This window comes from Lissotriton helveticus, chromosome 1_2, assembly GCF_964261635.1.
Source record: "Lissotriton helveticus chromosome 1_2, aLisHel1.1, whole genome shotgun sequence".
NCBI classification, from domain to species: domain Eukaryota; kingdom Metazoa; phylum Chordata; class Amphibia; order Caudata; family Salamandridae; genus Lissotriton; species Lissotriton helveticus.
Window position 1 is genome coordinate 347,787,496 of NC_136058.1, and position 19,413 is coordinate 347,806,908.

Genomic DNA, 19,413 nt, shown 5'->3' on the forward strand with positions numbered 1-19,413 from the left:
CTGAAATCGTTTCATTCAGAGTGAATACAAGAGGGGGTTCTTGTAATGCCATCTCTAAAGACGTGTTCGTCTGGTCTTTGCTATCACCTGAGTCGGCACTAGCATATAATAGGGAAAAATGCCTAACCCAAGTACTCTCTTCAAGAAATCTATCTTTAGTGTCTATTGCCCCTTTGGTGCCACTAGCAATAAGGCTCCAGAAGGAGGTCTGGTCCTTGCGCTTACAAGCATCTAGCAGGTCAGACCATACCCTCTCGTCCCATTCTTTTTTGGCCAAAAGTATACATCTTTTGTACTGGGCTCTTTTGGTTTTAACATTGTCTGATATGTTTCCCCTGACTGCAGTAATTAGCTCCGATTTGGCTCTCCGGCATTCCTGGTTATACCAAGAATTACCCGATGTTTTACATTTATTGGTGGTATTTGATCTTTTTACCACTCTAGTCAAGATCTCACTAAGCTGGCCAATTAAATGGTCATGGGATTCTATCAGACAAGGGCTATGGTTTCCAGACCTATTCTCCGTCAGGGGGGACATGTGTCTAACAAAGAAAGACATGGTAGATCTGGCTAACAATATTTACATTTCCTAGGACTGCTGGCCATTTTAAGGACCTGCGATTGTTTGCTTCTAGAAGCCCTTGTGATAGGAGATTTTGTCTGACTTTCTTATTGGTAGAATTAATAAACAGGTTCTGCATAGAAAGGGTCAAAGGGTAATGGTCACTCTCCATGCGAACATCCACCTTCAGGTCCACTACCCTAGGCCATAAGTGTTTAGAAATCATGAGGTAATCTAAATTACTAGAGCAATCCCCTCTAATAAATGTTGGATTACTAGGGCAGTCTGAAGGCAGTCGCCCATTACATGCGCGCAGCCCATGCTCAAATGTTAGGCTCAGTAATTGTAGGGCACTCACAGTGCAGGCTACTTTATATGTAGTGTCAACCAAGGGTATAATTTTGGCACTGTCCTCATCTTTATAAATGTCTTCGAGACCTACTATCGGCTCGAAACTTCTATTAAGGTCGCCACCTACAATTACCGTTGCATTCTGGTCTAACCCTGCCATGATGTTACCTAGGTGGGTTATGACTGGCGATTCTTTGCATGCTTGATGGGGTCTATTATAGACATTGATCACATAGATGATCTGTCCCTTAGGCTTCCTTAGTTCGATCATCAGGAGGTCAGGGTTGTTGGTTTCTATCTGCTTATAGCTTATCCCCCCTGTAATTCCCATATTGTTAAAACCACCAGACGGTCTACCTCCATTAGTATTTATTGCAGGAATAAAGAAAGACCTATAATCGACCTTAAAGTGATTCTCTAACCCCCAGGTTTCCTGGAACAGGATGAGATCCCCATTGTCAAGATATTGATGCCAATCTGGGTCGGATAGATTTTTTCTCAGCCCTGCAATATTCCAACAGATTATTTTATCTATTTCTAGAATTTCATGGTTTGCCTGTACATGGGGTTGTCTAATAATCTCAAGGGAATCAGTATCCAATGTTCGAATCACGTCATTTTGTATAGTGGAACGGTCGGATATCGATTCTCCCGTGCAAACCAATGCATTTTTGTTAGGCTCAGCTTCGGAGTTGTGCCTGGCAGTTGTATCCCCTTCTTCAATAGAATGTCCACACACCATGAGTCAATCGCAGTCGTTAAGGCCAGCCAAAACCCCAAACCTATTGGTAGTACTAACTCCACAGTTGTGTGACGGAGCTACGAACCCCCATCCATTTATAGCTGGGTTCCATCTGGACACTGGGGTATTAGGGTAAGGCAAGTTCAGCTGGTCACCTAGCCATCCTCCAACGTAATTGTCATTTCGTGTTGGCGCATACATATTAACATGATTGTACAAACCCCGTCTGTTCACCATGTTCCAATTTGGCCCTTGGGTAGTCAAACAGGGCGTTTTTTGATGGTCGCCTAGCCATGCACCAACCCTATTGCTGGATTCAAAATGCATCTGTCCCCCACCCCATCTTTTGTTTCTTGCCATCCATGGTGACTTCAGGGCATTTTGTTTTGATACTTTTTTCAATTCGTTATAGAAGAATTCCAATGTAAGGGGGATTATGGTGCCACTTCTTCGTTGGGGGGGTAGAATGTTCGGCAAAATATTCGAAAGCGTGGCTGAATTATGGAAATTTAGCACAACACAGTCTTCCTTTCCATTTTTTGGAATTGTTCCCAATCCAAGTAACCCTCCTTGCCGTTTTGACTTCATCAGCTAACTGCTGTTCTCCCCCCTGTGCCATCCTCATATTGTTTGAGAGCCAATGTAGTGCCTTGCTTGTTAGAGATGAAGTTGATTCTGTGTGGTCAGGTGATAGAGTGGGGACATTTGCTAGTACTAAAATCAGAGGTGCAGCTTCTAGTACAAATTGTGAAGAATCACTCTCAAGGCTATAGGGAGCTGGTGCAAGCGGTGGGTCTATAGGTACCTCTTTTTCTGGTTCTTGGATGGTAGGTCCATTTTGTGGATTCTCAGGGGGGATAGTCTCTATTGGAGGTGCGTCTGATTCTATCCCACCCATATTGTGTATCTCTTGGCAGATCAGCTGCTTTGTGACAGTCTTTGAGACAATACCTATTGCGTCAGCTAATGTGTCTTGAGTACCTCCCAATTTTTTTATTACCGCAGTAAGTTTGTCAATTTTGCTAATCAGAGGCTTGATAAATGTCTGAATTTTCACCTCTAACAGCTCTGAAATTTTGGACAGTAGAGCTTCATCCAGTAGCTCCCTAGTATTTTCCTCATACTCCCGGCATTTGTTTTTAGATTTTGGTGATGGGGTCGGTTTATTCTTCCCTGGCCCTCCCCCCCCGCAATTTTTTTGCATTTTACGGCACGCTCTAACTGCCCTAGTTGCCCTCTTTACAGACGGTGCTTCTTCCATCACATTGTCAGTATGTATGTCCACATCAGTGTCCGTGTGAATCTCCATTTCGGCCCCATTACTGCCACTTATGTCCATACTTGCATTGCCTGTGGAGTCAGTTTCACCAGTAATGATAATAGCGTCTTGTTGTATAGCATCAATTGTTTGTGGGGTAGCAGAGGGGTTCATAGAGGGGAGGGTAGGAGACTGATATAGGCCCAATGATTGTCTGCGATCACTATTTATCTTGCTTACCACCTGGACGAGATAGCTGTCCATGGTGTTCTTAGGTGTATCCGGTGCCTTGGGAATGTTCTTTTTAGACATAGTTGTGAAGCAATTAGATTCTTTCTTATGTCTATGAAAAGGTAATAGTGAAGGGACACTTGAAATAAGAAGATCTTACTTCGATAGCAGAACTGGTGGCGCTTTTCTCTTCTTCCTTTTTAGGTGATGTGTTGAAAATGTGTAGACTTTTCTGGGCACATTCCCTGCAAAACCAGGCCGTAATCAATATTAAGAGGGTGGCCTAGCCTAGCCTCCTCTGGCCTCTGAGGGCCACAGAGGGCCCGCCCTTTGCCCGGGCTTCGCTCCGGGCGTCCCGCTCGCGTCCCGCGAGGCGGTGGTGACGCTGCTTTTATGCGCCTCCTGGCGCTTCCACTGCACGCGGACCCCAGCAGGGCTTCTGGGATCGTAGTCCCGCCCCTCGCCGGTCTCCGCTCGACGGCTCCCGCTGTAGGTGGTGAAAGCGGTGGAGCGGCGGGAGACTGGCGGGCGGGTCCGCGGAGGGCTGGGCAGTCAGTATTTTACGAGTGCAGGAACACAGCGAGAGTCCTCAAAAAGTAGCTGGACACACGAAACAAACAGGAAACCCACAACCAATGGTGGTGACGCTGCTTTTATGAGCCTCCTGGCGCTTCCACTGCACGCGGACCCCAGCAGGGCTTCTGGGGATCGTAGTCCCGCCCCTCGCCGGTCTCCGCTCGGCGGCTCCCGCTGTAGGTGGTGAAAGCGGTGGAGCGGCGGGAGACTGGCGGGCGGGTCCGCGGAGGGCTGGGCAGTCAGTATTTTACGAGTGCAGGAACACAGCGAGAGTCCTCAAAAAGTAGCTGGACACACGAAGCATTTTCCTTAGAGTACACATGTGAGCTGCTGTACATCATTGTTACATTTGACGTAGGTACAGCCTCGTTCATCCATTGGCTATAGGCTGTGTCAGTCACGTCTTGTGTGTTACTGACTTCTGCGCTAATGCCATTTGTTGTTTCTGTGTATCCTTCCACCTCCACTTGAATGCACTCAAGTGCTTGTATTGAACTGCAGAAGAGACTACTTTGAAACTACAGCAGTCACTGGTCGCAGCTACTGGCACCTAGTGTGTTTTGCACTATTATGTTAATGCTGTGTTAGCACATTAAATACACACCTATGGACTTTGCCAATGCTTATTGATTTGTTAGCTGTGAGTAAGCAGGCAGCCAACTGGTGACTATAGAGAGCCCCTCACAGTGGGGCCCCAGTGCCAGTGGTAGCCGATGGCTCCTCGCTGCAGTCACTGCGCAGTCCTACTGTGACTGTCACTCGGTGACGCTGAGGGTAACGCGGTCACTAATCAGACCCGCAGTGAACATGACTCTATGCAGTGCAGCAGTGAGTGAGTCTGGATCTAAATAGTGCTTTCTGGACAGATGCTGCATACAGCGCTGCAATGAGGTTCACTATGTGCAGAGCCTAAGTGATGGGCAGTTTTTTTTAATTTCAAATGTTTTTATTAAAATATAAAATGTGCATATCAGAGGTTATATATACAGTACAGTATAGTAAACTTAATAGAACTGCGGCGTCGTTGTCGTCAGAGGAGAGAAAGAAAAAAGGAAGAAGTAAGAGGGGGGCTGGGGGGGTTTCTTATCCAGTATTTGGGGTTTTCAGGTGTGCGCCGAGGCGTTCCCACATCACCTCCTTAGCATTGTGCTCCATTGAGAACTTGCCGGTTATATTGTCTGCTCCTCTGAGAAATGTCACCCAGTTTATCCAAGTTTTAAAATTCGCTTTGGCTGTGTTTTTCCAGTTTGTCAGGATTATTTTTAGCGCTGCTGTTAGTAGTATGTCCATAAGGTCTCTTTCCTCTTTGCTGTTTAGGTCTGCCGTCATGTATTCCGTGGCAAGGCTCACAAAGCTGATCGTTATGTCTATGCTGAAGATGTCATTGATGAAGTTGTTCACCCTTGACCAGAACTTTTTGACTTTGGGGCACTCGAAGATCAGGTGTTCTAGGGTGCCTTTCTCTTTTTCGCAGTTCCAGCAGCTATCAGTGTCTCTTATGCCAGCTTTGTGGAGTTTTTCCGGGGTCTAGTATGTTCTGTGGAGGAGCCAGAATTTTGTCTGTGCTAGTTGTGGGGTTATCTTATTTGTTGACGACGAACGCCACAGTTTACTCTTTTCGTCCTCATTTAGCCGTCTGCCCAGGAGTTGTTCCCATGTGCTCGTTGCTTTCTTGTTCAATGCGGATGTGGTGGGCTGAGGAGCTTGTATATTTTAGCCGTTTGGTGACCCGTCGTGTTCAGGCTTTGCATGTATTTGATGATGGTGGGTTCTTCTTTACTTAGGTTTGCTTTCGTTATGGCAGTTTTGATTTTCAGGAATGTGTATAGTTCGCCTTCTGGGAGCGCGTGTAATTGTTGCAGAGTTTGGAATGTTATTTGCGAGTGTTTTGCTTCTAGTTGGTTTGGTAGAGTTATTCCTTTCTCCATCCATGTTTCGTTGTGCAGTATTTTCCCTTGGTACGTTATCTTCGTGTTGAGCCAGATTGATTCCCATGTTGTACCTTTCATTCTCTGTCCCATCTTCCTGTCTATTTTCATTAGTGCCTCTTTGGTGTGCTTCAGGATTGGGTTGAGTCTTTGGGGGTGTTTGTTTGCTGTGAGTAGCGCTATGGGATTGATTCCCCCCAGGATGTTCCTTTCTACCTCCAGCCATACAGGTTCGTAGCCTTGGGTGTTGGGGAGCCAGGATATTCCTTGCTTCGCTAAGCACGCAGTTTGGAAGTTTTTGAAGTTCGTTAGGTTGAGGCCCCCCAGGTCTTTTGTTAGTCTCTGCTTTTGTAGATTGATTCTTGGCTTCTTATCTCTCCACACGAAGTTGTTTATGAGTTTGTCCAGTTTTTTATGGAAAGCATCTGTCATTGCCAGCGGTAGCATGCTGAGTGTGTAGTTGATGGCGGGTGTTACCATCATTTTTATTGTTTCGATCCTGCCCCACCAGCTTATGTATTTGGGTGACCACAGGTCCAGTCTTTCCTTTATCCTTTTCAGGGCTTCGTCCTCATTGTGTTCTAAGGTGGATTTTAGGTCTCTCCCGAACAGCAGGCCTAGGTATTTAAGGGGTTTTGTTTGCCAAGCCAGACCCGAGTCTCCAAGTACCTCTTTTGTGGTATGGATGTTCATTGGCTTGCATTCCGATTTATCTTTGTTGAGTTTGTATCCTGAGGCCTCTGCGTATTCTCCTATTATGTCCATTAGGGCTGTGATTGATGTTGACGGCTTGGTGGTTGTGATGAGGATGTCATCCGCGTATGCTGCGAGTTTGACAGTTTTGTCTTTGATTGTGACACCTGTTATCACGTTGTTGTCTCTTATTCTGGCTAGTAGTGGTTCTAGTGCCAGTAGAAAGAGACCTGGTGAGAGGGGGCATCCTTGCCTGGTGCCTCTCCCCAGCGTTAGTGCTTCCGATGTGCCTCCATTTACCGCCACTTTTGCTCTTGGCTCGTTGTACAGGGCCATCACCATGGTTCTGTATTTGGCTCCTAGTCCGAACTTGTCCATGCAGTTGTTCAGGAATGGCCAGGAGACTCTGTTGAATGCTTTCTCTGCATCCAGTGCTATCATCACCGCCTGTTCTTCGCTGTGTGTTGTGTGGTTGATAAGGTGGCAGAGTAATCGCGTGTTGTCTTGCGATAGTCTGTTCTTGATGTATCCTACCTGTGAGTTGTAGATGAGGGCAGGGAGGACCCTGTTTAGTCTGTTGGCTAGTATCTTCGCGTAGATCTTGCAGTCTACATTTATGAGCGATATGGGTCTGTAGTTCTGCGGGAATTGTGGGTCCTTCCCTTCTTTAGGGATTACGATAATGTTTGCCTCAGCCATGGACTCGGTCATTCTGCCCCTTTGTATGCAGTGTGTGTATGTGTCCGCCATTATTGGTGTGAGCTGTTGGATGAATGTCTTGTAGAATGTTGTTGTGTATCTGTCTGGCCCCGGTGCTTTGTTTGGTTTGAGTTGGTTGATGGCTGCGTCAATTTCCGCATCTGTTATGTCCTCCTCTAGTGACTCTCTTTGGTCTGCCGTAAGCTCTGGCACGTTCGTCTTGCTGAGCAGGGCGGCGCCGCCATCGGTTTTTAGACTCTTGTCCTCGCTGTATAGTTCTTGGTAGAACTGCCTGAATACCTCGAGGATACCTTTGTTTGTGGTTTGTGACTTGTTCGTTTTGTCCGTTATGGCTGCGATCGTGTGTTGCCTCTGCTTCGCTTTCAAGTATGATGCTAATTGTTTCCCAGCCTTGTTTGCAGCACACAGGTTGATGGATTTAAATTTGTTTATCCACGTGCCCGCCCTCTCACTTAGGATCTTGTTCAGCTCATATTTCTTCTTTGTTAGTGTTGTCAGGGTATTTTTGTCTGTTATGTTTGCGCAGTGTCCTCTCTCTAGCTGAGTTATTTCCTCTCCAGTTCTTTGATCTTCTTGTTTCTCCCCCGGTTCATTCTTGCTTTGATGTTGATTAGCTTGACTCTTAGCGTTGCTTTCAGGGCGTCCCAAATAGTACTTTTTCCAACCTCCTCGTTGTCGTTGTGGTCCAAGTATTCACTTATTGCGCCTGCAATTTCCTTCACGTTACCTTCGTTTTGTAGGATATCGCTGTTCAATCTCCATCTGCTGGTTGGCTTCTCATTATGTCTGCCGCTTAGTGATAGTGTGATGTGTGCGTGGTTTGAGACGGTGATTGGTGCGATTTCTGTATGATCAATCAGGTGTGTGTGTGTGTTGGACATCAGTATGTAGTCTATCCTGCTGTAGGAGTTGTGTGGGTGCGAGTAGAAGGTGTATTCTCGCGCACTTGGGTTCTGTAGTCTCCACGGGTCTGCGAGGTGGAGCTTAGAGCATAGGTCTTTCAGGGTGTTGGTGTTGTGGGAGTCGTGGCTTGTTCTGTGTGGGTGTCTGTCTGTGGCTTGGTCCAGTACTTGGTTCATATCTCCCGCTACCAACAGGAGGTCTTCTTGAGGGACTTCGGAGAGCAACGTGTCTACTTTTTGCCAGAACTGCTTATCTTCCGAATTTGGACCATATATATTGGCTATGTGTATTTGTTCCTCTCCTTTTACCAGGCTCGTTATTAGTAATCTTCCTTCCTCGTCTGCGTGTGATTTTTTTAGGGTTAGGTTAGCCTTCTTACTCACTATGGTGATGATCCCCCGTTTCTTTTGGTTGGCTGGCGAGCAGATAACCTCCCCTATCCATCGTGCTTTCAAGTGTTTTGCTTCTTCTTCTGTGAGTTTAGTTTCTTGCAGTGCATACATGTCTCCTTTCAGCTTGGCTAAGTGATCTAATACTTTCCTTCGTTTGATTGGGTGGTTGAGGCCCTTGACATTCATGGACACTACTTTGAGGTTTGTGGTTAGTTTGGATTGTGTTGTATCGTTTATGCTGGTTTTGGGCTTTCGCTATCTGTCAGGCGTTTGGTTCGGTGTTTGGCTGGAGTCGGCGTTGGTCTTAGGTTGTCTCCTCGAGTTGTCCCCCCCGGGGCATGGGGTATGGGAAGTGGGGTGATAGGTGGAAAAGAGATATACAAAGAAAAAGATGCAGGTTTACGTACTGTACCATTCGACTGTGGTTTTACATTTTCCCCCGTCCCCCTTCCCCCCCCCCCTCCCTCCCACCCTCCGCCTTTAGAACTGTGAGCGTGTGACAGCAAGGGTCCTCCCACTCTCTCCCCCCCAAGTCTCTGTCTGTAGGGAAGGTGTGGATTTGTTGCCCTTGTGTCTTGCGTAGTGGGTTGCCTACTTAGTTCGTTTAGTCTCTGTCCCTTGGTTTAGGTAAAAAGGATATGGCTGGTCTGTTGCGTTTCGTCGCTGGTATTCTCTTCTCCGCTGCTTGCAGTCAGGATCGGTCTGCCATTGAGGTACTCTTCATCTTTGAGGTAGATATGGTTGGCTTTGTGTACATACACACTGTGCGTCCCTTGAGGTCGGTGTCATTGGTTCTGTGCAACTGTGCGTTCGTATTGGCCCTCCGTGGGGTCTTCTGATTGTTGTCTCCCCCGCTGGGGTTTGGTGCAGTTTGTGCAGTTGGTGGTGGTCAGTTTTGTTGTGCAGGTGTCAGTCTTTGGTGGTGGGGGTAAGGTTTGATGAAGTGCTTGCTTCCTCCTGTCCCTTGTTCACTCCCCATCGCCTTCCGCCCCGTCGGATGACGCTCTTCGTTTCGTTCCTGGGCTATGTTGGTCCATTTCCTCAGGGTCTGGGCCTTTCATGTATCTCCTTAGTTTGTTGGGGTCCTCAAAAAGTCTGCTGCCATTCCTGTCTGTTATTTTCATCTTGGAGGGCCCAGCGAAAGTGAAGGCGATGTTGCTCCTGCGCATTTGATCACGTAGGGCTAGGAACCCCTTTCTCACTTCCACCGTGAGTTTGGAGTAGTCCTGAGTGATTATTACTTTCTGGCCTTTTATCAGTAGTGGCTGGCCTTTCCTTGCTTCCGCGAATATTGCGTCAGTGTGGTTTGCGCGTAGAGGCTTACAGATTATTGGCCTTGGGTTGTTGCTGTTCGCGGGCTTTCTTGCTGGGATGCGGTAGGCTTTCTCGATCTCAAAAGGTCTGTCGAATTTGAGGCCTGTAAGTTTGGGTATTATGTTCTCTAGCATGAGGGCGCACGCTCCCGGGGTGTCCTCCTCCTCTTCGGGGACTCCCAGTAGTCTGACATTCCCCCTGCGGCTTTTGTCTTCTTGTTCCGCCATTAATCTTTGTAGGGCTGTCGTTCTCCTTATTACTATGCCCAGGTCTTTGTGCATTGTCCCTGTGCGGTCTTCTAGGTCGCTCACTCTTTTCTCTGCTTCATCAATCCTTCCATTTGGGATGTATGACGTTACAACGCATACTTTTACATCGCATGCCTTTACAACGCGGTTTTTACATCGCATACCATTACAACGCATAATGCTTTTAGGCGCTGGATAGTGATTTATTTAATTTACTATTCCAACTCCAGTCCCCGTGGATAGTAGGGAAGGTGTTGGATAGTATATTAAATACATTCCCTATCCTAGAGCGCCCCCCAGCGCTATGCGTTGTAATGGTTTGCGTTGTAAAAGTTGCATCGTAATGGTAGTGCGTTGTAAAAGTTTCGTTGTAAAGGCTGTTTCCCGCCATTTGCCTTGCTTTGCTCCGCCCTTATGGCGATTAGCTCCATTTGAATATTGTCCACTGTCTTTTTTGTGGCTTTTGTTAGGTCGTTGCCTTCTGTGATTTTCTTCAGTAGCATATCGAGCGTTATTGTTTCGCTGCATTGGCCGTTTTTGTTTTTGCCTCGGGAGTCTGGGTATTCGTTTCTGCTTTTCTTCGGGTCATTCGAGATCTTCTTCTCATCTTTGCCTGCCATGATGTCGAAACCTCTTCTGACTTGGTGGGTCAGGAGTCTGCCTTCCTTATGTTGCTGTTTGATTGGCTCTGCCCTCGGGTCTTTGTTTGCTTTGGTGGTGTTTCTTCTCGGCGGTGGCGGGGTTCCTTCCCTGAATCTGCACGGCCCCTTGATGGTTCGGGTCTTGGTCTTTGTTCCCGTCAGTCTTCTGCGTGTGGCCTGCGCCTGGTGTGCCCTGGTGTTAACCTGAGTTGTCGCTCCTTGACTTTGGGCATGCGGCTAGTTTCCTTTCTCTCGTTGTGCTCCCCTCTTTGGCTTGTCGGGTGCGCTCTCAGCTGGGGGTTTGTGCACTCGCTGGTCCTATGGCGTTTATCTGCGTCGTTCTTGTGCCCCCCTTGGTTCCAGCCGTGGTGCCAGCCCCTCTGTGTGGTCTTGGACGGCCCCTGGCCTTTGTCGTGGCTCGCTACTTTCGCCTCCCTTGCCGGCTAGACTCGAGTGCTGGCGTGGTTCGGACTCTCGGGGGGGAGTTTTGTCGCTTGCTCAGTTCACCCCCTTGCCGCTACTCCTACTTGGCTCTGCACTATTAGTCCTCTTTCGTGCGCTGGGCGTTGTCTGAGCACTTCTCACGTGCTTCTCCGCCTCTGCCAGTGGTGTAGGCCTCTTACTCCCTTTCAAATATGGCTGCCGCTGCTTCTGCCTGCACCAAGATGGCCGCCAGAGCTACCCTGCCGTCTCTTTCTTTTCTCTTTTCGTTCGTTTGTTTCTTTTCGGGGTACTACTCGGGGCTCTACTCTTGCTGCTGTGTGCTTGCTCGTCTTTGGGTGTGGAAGCTCGATCGCCGTGCTAGGCTGAGGCGGGATGGTTGCGCTCGGTGCCTTTACCAAGATGACTGCTGCGGTGTCTGTTGGCCTCGATTTGCTGCGAGTGGGCGGCTGCTTTGGCTGCTTCCTTTTTATGCCGGTGCTGTATTGTTATCTGTGCCACCAGTTTACGTTCGCTTAGTTTGCTCGCTGTAACGCTCTTACTTGCGGCTGTCTGCTGCTTCCGTGACTGCCGGTCTGTTGTTGTCCTGCACCAAGATGGCCGCCTCGTTCACCGCCGTTCGCCCCGGTCAGTGTCGGTTCCTCCGGTGGTGCGGGCTCATCTGCGGTAGGGTGGACTGGTGGCCGCCGCTTACACAAGCTGTCTAGTGCTGCCTGCTGCGTGGCGTGGGATTCTGTCCCGCTTCTCCTCCCGATCTGCTTGTGCCCAAGTGTCCACCAGTTGTGCCATTTCTCCTGTCTCCGTTGCACCCGTGCTTGTTTGTGCGGCTCGTGGCAGAGGTGGCCCCTGGTGTCACAGCTACCCCTTTCTCCCACTTCGTTCTCAACTCGCGAGCCGGATTTAAGATGGTGGCTCTCGCTCTGCTGTGTTTCGGTTTCGGTTCTCGTGTTTTCCCCACGGGGGTCTCTTTTGTTGCCGAGTTCGTTCCCCACGTGTGCTGCCTAGGGTCTGCTGTTGCCCGCTTCTGCTCACTTGCTTCTCCCTCTGCGGCCTCCTTGGTGGAGCTAGGAGGCTCTTGGAAGATCTCTCCGGTAGGTTGCTTGTTCCGCGCTTCCTCCCAGCTCACGCCGCCATCTTAGGGTGCCTTCCTCTGTTCCTTCACTGCCCGTTTACCCCCGCTATTGTCTCCGTTATACCTCCTTCGGGTCTTTGGGACATCTAGTCGGGTGCTGCTTGGGTTCATGCACCCCTTTGTTCGCTTCTGATCTTCTTTTCCGAGTTATTCCCTTGTTGCTCGCTGCTAGTTCGACTTGGGGGTCGGGAGCTCCAAACTTAGGTCTGCTGCCTCTTTGCCATCCAAGCCACGCCTGTTTTTCTTCCTAAAATATAGGGCAGAATTAGGGGTGGCCGTAACTCACGTAATTCAGTGTAGCATAAGCCAGCCGCGGCCGGTAGTGGGAGTACCGGCCGGGCGGTGATGTGGGAGGGGCAGGGTGGGGGGTAGTAATGTATGGATTACGGAGTTTAACGGGTAAGTAAATATATAAGTAAACATATAAATAAATAAAACAAATGTTGTTGCGTGCACTGCATAACCAAATGCGATGCAGTGCGCGCAACGAAATTTGTTTTATTTATTTATATGTTTACTTACCTGTTAAACTCCGTAATCCATACATTACTACGCCCACCCTGCCCCTCCACCTCCCCACGTCACCGCCCGTCCAGTACTCCCACTACCGGCCGCGGCTGGCATAAGCATGCTGAATTACCTAGGAGCTCTGTGAGATTATGTTTGAATTACACGAGAAAAGTAATCTGCATCTCGCACTATTTTGTAGCGCAAAAATGACCCCTCGCGTCTAACGTGGACGCGAGGATGGATTTTGCTTGAGAAATAGCGCTAAATGCAACTGAACATGAATAGCGAGAAGCCATGTGCGTTTGCTAATTGTTCACTTGGGGTAGGATCTTTCCCCAAATTACTACCAGCATTTAGCTCTATTTTCTTAGCGCAAAATGCACCCTCGCATCCTAAATGTACGCAAGTGTGCATTTTGTGCTAGACAACAACGCTAAATGCAGCAGAACAAGAATAGCGGGGACGTGCGGCATTCGAGCTCCCTAAATGTGCTCTTGTTGCAGGGTTTTCACCTCAAATTACTCTTAATTACTCGTAGAGCAAGTGCAGAATTTTCGCAAAAGAGTAATGCGGCATTTCCAAAATTACTCCAATTATTCTGGCGTAATGAAACTTCTGCCCGGGCATAGGCAGAATGCTCTTTCTCTGGGAATGACATCTCTATTTGTATGTCTACAGAAAAGGCACACACGCACAGTTATCACAGCAACCGACGCTACCAGAAGGGGCGCAGCGAGAGGTAATACAAAGTTACAATTGAGAACTTTGCAGCCATGTTATGTATTGAAACACGTGGTAGCCTTTCCAAGAGAGGTGTTGTGAGCATTGTTAGAAGCACGTAATTCTCAGAAGCATCCTCCAGGCCTTTAAGAACAGAAATGTTGATATGAGTATACATTTAATAAAATGCATGTAGAGTAGCACCCAAAATTACATTAAAAAAACAAAAAAAAACAAGTCACCGATCGCGAAGGGACGCGAACCCTCAATCTTCTGATTCGAAGTCAGATGCCTTATCCATTAAACCACGCAGTCTTACAGCATTTGTCACTCTAGGTGTTATTTAGCCTCAGAGCATCCGTCACCGCTTACACCAGTTTCGTAAGCAGAAAGAGGGGACTAGAAATGTGTTTTGCCTGAAATCAATCAATCAATCAATCAATCATCCACTTGTATAGCACGCTACTCACTCACTGAAGGCGAGGTGGTCCTGGGTCAGCCGAAGGTGGATGGGGAGGGAGTTCCATGTCTTGGCCGCCAGGTAGGAGAAGGATCTGCCTCCGGCGGTGGCTCTTCGGATGCGTGGTACGGCGGCGAGGGCGAGGCTGGCGGACCGTAGCTGGCGGGTGGGCGTGTGGAAGGTCAGGCGGTCGTTGAGGTACATGGGGCCTAGGTTGTGGAGAGACTTGTGTGCGTGGGTGAGGAGCCTGAAGGTGATCCTCTTGTTGACCGGGAGCCAGTGCAGGTTCCTCAGGTGGCTGGAGATGTGGCTGCGTCGAGGGATGTCCAGGATGAGTCGGGCTGAGGCGTTCTGGATGCGTTGTAGTCTTTTCTGTAGCTTGGCTGTGATTCCGGCGTAGAGGGTGTTTCCGTAGTCCAGCCGGCTGGTTACGAGGGCCTGGATGACCGTCTTCCTGGTTTCGATCGGGATCCATCGGAAGATCTTGCGGAGCATGCGGAGGGTGTGAAAGCAGGAAGAGGAGATGGCGTTGACTTGTCTGGTCATCGAGAGGGAGGAGTCCAGGATGAAGCCCAGGTTGCGTGCGCGGTCTGTCGGCTTGGGGGCGGTGCCCAGGGCTGGGGGCCACCAGGAGTCGTCCCAGGCGGAGGGTGATGGTCCAAGGATGAGGACTTCCGTCTTGTCTGAGTTCAGTTTCAAACGGCTGTTCTTCATCCACTCGGCGACGTCTTTCATCCCTCCGTCTAGGCTGGTTCTGGCGGTGGCGGGGTCGTTGGTGAGGGAGAGGATCAGCTGGGTGTCGTCGGCGTAGGAGATGATGTTGAGGTTGTGTTGGCGTGCGATGGCTGCGAGAGGTCTCATGTAGACGTTGAAGAGGGTGGGGCTGAGTGATGATCCTTGCGGGACGCCGCAGATGACTTCGGCGGACTCTCTGTGTTCTTCCAGCGAGGAACGAGGTGATCCACTTCAGTGCCTTTTCTTGGATGCCGGTGTTGCTGAGGCATTGGACTAGGGTGCGGTGGCAGACAGTGTCGAACGCGGAGGCGGAGAAATAACTGTATTTTCTACTCAGAAGTACTTCTCTACAGGTGCTACAGCTCCTCACTGCCTCTACACACCTCCGCTTACTTTCCCGTGTCCTCCAAAGAACTGAGAGATTACATTTTGGAAAAACGTGGCTAGTACATGAACTTTTGTGTCCATTCTAAATGGTGCTCATCGTCGCTCGTGAACAAGATCACACGTGCACTTTGGAGTCTCCCGCCCGCCTCTGTTTACCCGTTTTGTTTCTCTGTTCTTTCATGTTGTGCCTGTATTTTTCTCAGCCTTTTCTCTGTCTATCTAATTCTTTTCGGTCTCACAGTAGTTTATAGTCTTTTTACCTCTTATTTCTTCCTCACTAGTCCTCTCGGCTCTGTCTTTGCTGCGCTGCCTGTTTCCTTCCCATTAATCGACTCCCAGTACAGGATGGTGCGTTTTATTGATTTTAAATTCACTCATTTCTATTCTGTTCTTTCTTGAGATTAAATTAAGACCGATTGATTTTCAGAGAGTTCATTTCACTTTTTCTGTTCCCTCAGGCCTGTGTCATAATATCCTGGGGAGCACAGCCGCCTGACTTTTAAAAGATAAGTCATTTATGAAAGAGGAGGACACGCGTGATCTTTTTTAAGGCTCCACCATAAATGTAGATATTTTACAAATGTCTTATTTCACAATGATGATGGTTGTGCACTCACTCCCCACCCTTTGCAAGGTTAGCATGCACAATGGAATAAATAAATACACAACACAATTCTTTGTTGGGAAAAGATTGATGCAGGTTTATTCCATACAAAAGTATGCAAAATGGTGGGTTAACTTACGGGCGATCCAAGGGCAGGCAGCGGTGACTGACCTATGCTGCCCTTCCCACCTGAAGAGCCAATTGGCACCGTGGCTAATCCAATCAGTGCTACTAGTTATGAGAGGATTCCCCCTTTACGCACAACCCTTTTTAGGGTGGAGCGTTGCAAGGCAAGCCCCCGGTTGCTCAGGCTTCCAACCGCCTGAAGGACTAGCAGGGCACCGACGATTCCTTCTCCGTGGTCTTGCTGTAAAGACTCCTAGGGTTTGGCACATGCACCCCTATTGTGCTCCTGAAGAGGTCCCCTTCTGTAACCTTCTACCTCCAGAATGCCCTGTAACTCCACCTGCAACACAAACAAAAACATTAAATAGTCCTACCTAACCGTGCTCCCCAGCCAACATGCCGGGTATGCGGTAGGGCGGAAGACGGTGTGTCCGGCAGCAAAGAGGGTACCCAAAAGGCGGGGACAGGTATAAATACCTTCCCCCAACTCTCTGCGTGCCGGAAATTAGGAGCCCCGCGCGTTGGGCTGTGGGACTCCTCCTCAGGGTCCCAAGAGTAGAGGTGGTGTTGGTGTGCCTAAGTGGCACTAAGGTGGCCGCCCTTTTAGGTGGCTCAATTCAAGAGCCGCCGGTAGACGCATTTCATGTTCCGCGTCGTCCAGTAATGTCTAGAGAGCTGCAGTTTGGTGTGCTTATATTAATATAATCGAACTTCGATTGGCCATATCTACGGTTTTGTCATACACTCGCTACAGTGCCCCTATAGGGGATATGACCACCGCATGACAAATTCAGATTTATATGTTGTTTCAGCTTGGATAGTCTCAAGCATGTTGACCCGTACCGAAAGGCCACACTTAGAATCCGGGTTGGCCTGATCCATACATAGATCACGCATTGATACTTTTATCTTTAATATTCTGCTGTAAATTTTACTGCTTCCATGCATCGTGCATTAACATCATTTTGGGTATGCTTGCACCCATCCGTTTTGGGGCCCAGCACCTCACATCATGGTCATGTTATTTCCTCCCCACCCAAGCATGGATCACCCACATGAATCTGTTAATTGTGTCACAAATACTGTGCAAAAGCTTTCAGGGACCCTGCATTTGCCAGTGATATCCATTAACTGGCGTTTGTTTCATTTCATGCTATTCTTTTCCTTTTCATGTTTTGTATTGTTTGATACCATCTGTATATAGTGTGCTCTTAATGTTTACTGTAAACTTTACAGCCCTGAAGAGTCACAGGATCTCTCCTGTTGACGAAACACGTGTCGGCTGGCATTGTATGTTTTGAAAAAAAGAAGAAAAGAAAGAAATCTCCATAAAAACAACTAATCTTTCACTCCACCGGTGTCGACCTAAATTCTTATGTGTTAAACATCGTAGTATCTGTACTATTTATCTTACAGGTGTGCCCAGTATCTGCTTATGTGTTTTCTAGTTCCAATGTCTTGACTTTGGCTCTTGTGTGAGGTATATGGTTTTTCCTCAATACTGGCTGCACCGTGAGACATTTGACTATCCTATCATTCACCGACCTACCATTAACACTACTGTTAGAGCGCCAACGTCCTGTTTTCCCTTAACCCTTCGCAGGCCTTCTATTGTAACCCCAACAGGACAGGCTGACTCACAGTTCTCCCCATTTATTTTCAACTTGACTATAATCTATCCAGGGCATGTTTAGAGACAAGGAGGCATCGGAACTCTTTGAGAACTTAGAAAAGGGCAGACCCACAGCAGGTCCCTCAGCGCCTAACAATCCTCCACGTAGGGAATCACTTAAAGAGAAATTTAGGCCCATAGGAATGAATGGGGAGTTATTCCTTATTTGCGATTAGCAGTTAGCTAATCGTAAATAAGGAGGCTGTAGGAATCGCAAAATAAATTGCGATTTGTACATGAATCTGGTTTTGCTAGTCTGTAATAGCGATTCCTTAATAATCGCTATTACAGACTCGCAAAACAGGACTTTGATGAATCTAGGGGATGGATCTCAAGGAGGCCACTGAAAAAAACTACATTATCTTGAAAGACGTACTGAATATACACCAGCGAGAAATCAAAGATAGAGAGAGCAGACAACTCAAACGAGACGAGGCAGACTACAGAGAGGGTCGTGTTTTTAAATTCGCGAAGAAATACGACCAACTAGTCGACACCACCAAGACTGACAAAAGATCGAACAGAGTAGACACAACCTCTATTGCCTCAAGCTCCTCATCCCTTAACACAATACCCAGTGAAAATGAATCGGAACCCGAAAGAACCACCGGCGCCTCTAATTTTTTACTCGAGGTTCGAACAATCAGGCGCGAGAACAGGACACATCAAAGACAGAACACCCTAGAAAGAAAACCCATAGAGGCAAAAGATCAGGGAAAAGAGGAATACAAGAAAAAGTTGAGATCAGGGGACACACGGAAATAGGTGTAGATTCTCAAGAAGTACAAGTTGTCTATCTCTCTAACAAATCCCTTATCCAAGACATGGTCACCCTACTTAGCAAAGGGCTCAATTTCAACCCCCATGAAGCAGGTGACCCTTTTAGAACCAAAATAGACTTGTACAAATTTGTGCACCGCCTCAAACTGAGGAAACACTTTGCTAATAACCCCACGGAAACCATCACCATGGTTCCTCCTCCTTCCTCCTCCTCCTCCTAGCATCTTTCCTACACAAACAATACAATCCATAAGAGAAATCAAAGCCACCCACTTACTATTGACTCTGGATGAGTCAGAGGACCATCCTTACACGCCTTAACAGTTACTTCAGGATCTAGACATAGATGGAGATGACACAATAGCTAGCAATCTCAAATGCAAATCCAGATGGACACCTAACCTACCGGCGGGCAATCCTATTGACACGAAACAAAATCACACAAATACCATCTTAAGAATAGGGACAATCTCTCTAGAAATTAACGCTTGGCACTCAAAACCCTTACCTCAGACCAAGACATAATAATACGAGAGGCCGACAAAGGCAGAAACATGGTCATCATGAACAGGGAAGAATACCACAACGAGATTATGTCCCAACTCAATCACTAGACATGTTACTCACACGTTAAGGACAATCCTACCGATCGAGTAACTCACCTCATTAACAACCAATTGAGGGAATGGCAAACAGCTGCTTCCTCAATGACGAGGAAGCACTTTACCTTAAAGTTGATAAACCCACCTCGCTATGGTTATACACACTACTCAAAATCCACAAACCATTGCCCTTCCCTCCCGGTAGACCCATAGTATCGGGCATAGGTGGACCTACAAAAAACGGGCTGAATATGTCGATTTGTTCTTGAATCCCCTGGTGAAAACCTCCCATCGTATATCCAAGACACTCAACACATCCTTAGCATCCTTAACGATATTCAATGGCAACCAGAGATGACAATGGCAACACTAGACGTTGTGTCTTTGTATACCTCTATAAATCCCGACAGGCCTAGAGGCCGTGTCTAAATGCCTTGAAACCAGACCAGCCAATTTATGGCAGCACACCAACACGATTGTCAACATGATGAACAATATCTTGAAGAATAACTACTTCATGTACGACCAGAAATGGTATAAACAAACTAAGGGGGTGGCCATGGGCTCGAGGTTTTCCCCCTCTTTCGCGAACCTGTACATGGGCAAACTGGAAGCAACATGGATCAGGGGCACACGGGGCACACAATGGGTAGACTCAATAGTCTACTGGGGTCGTTATATTGAC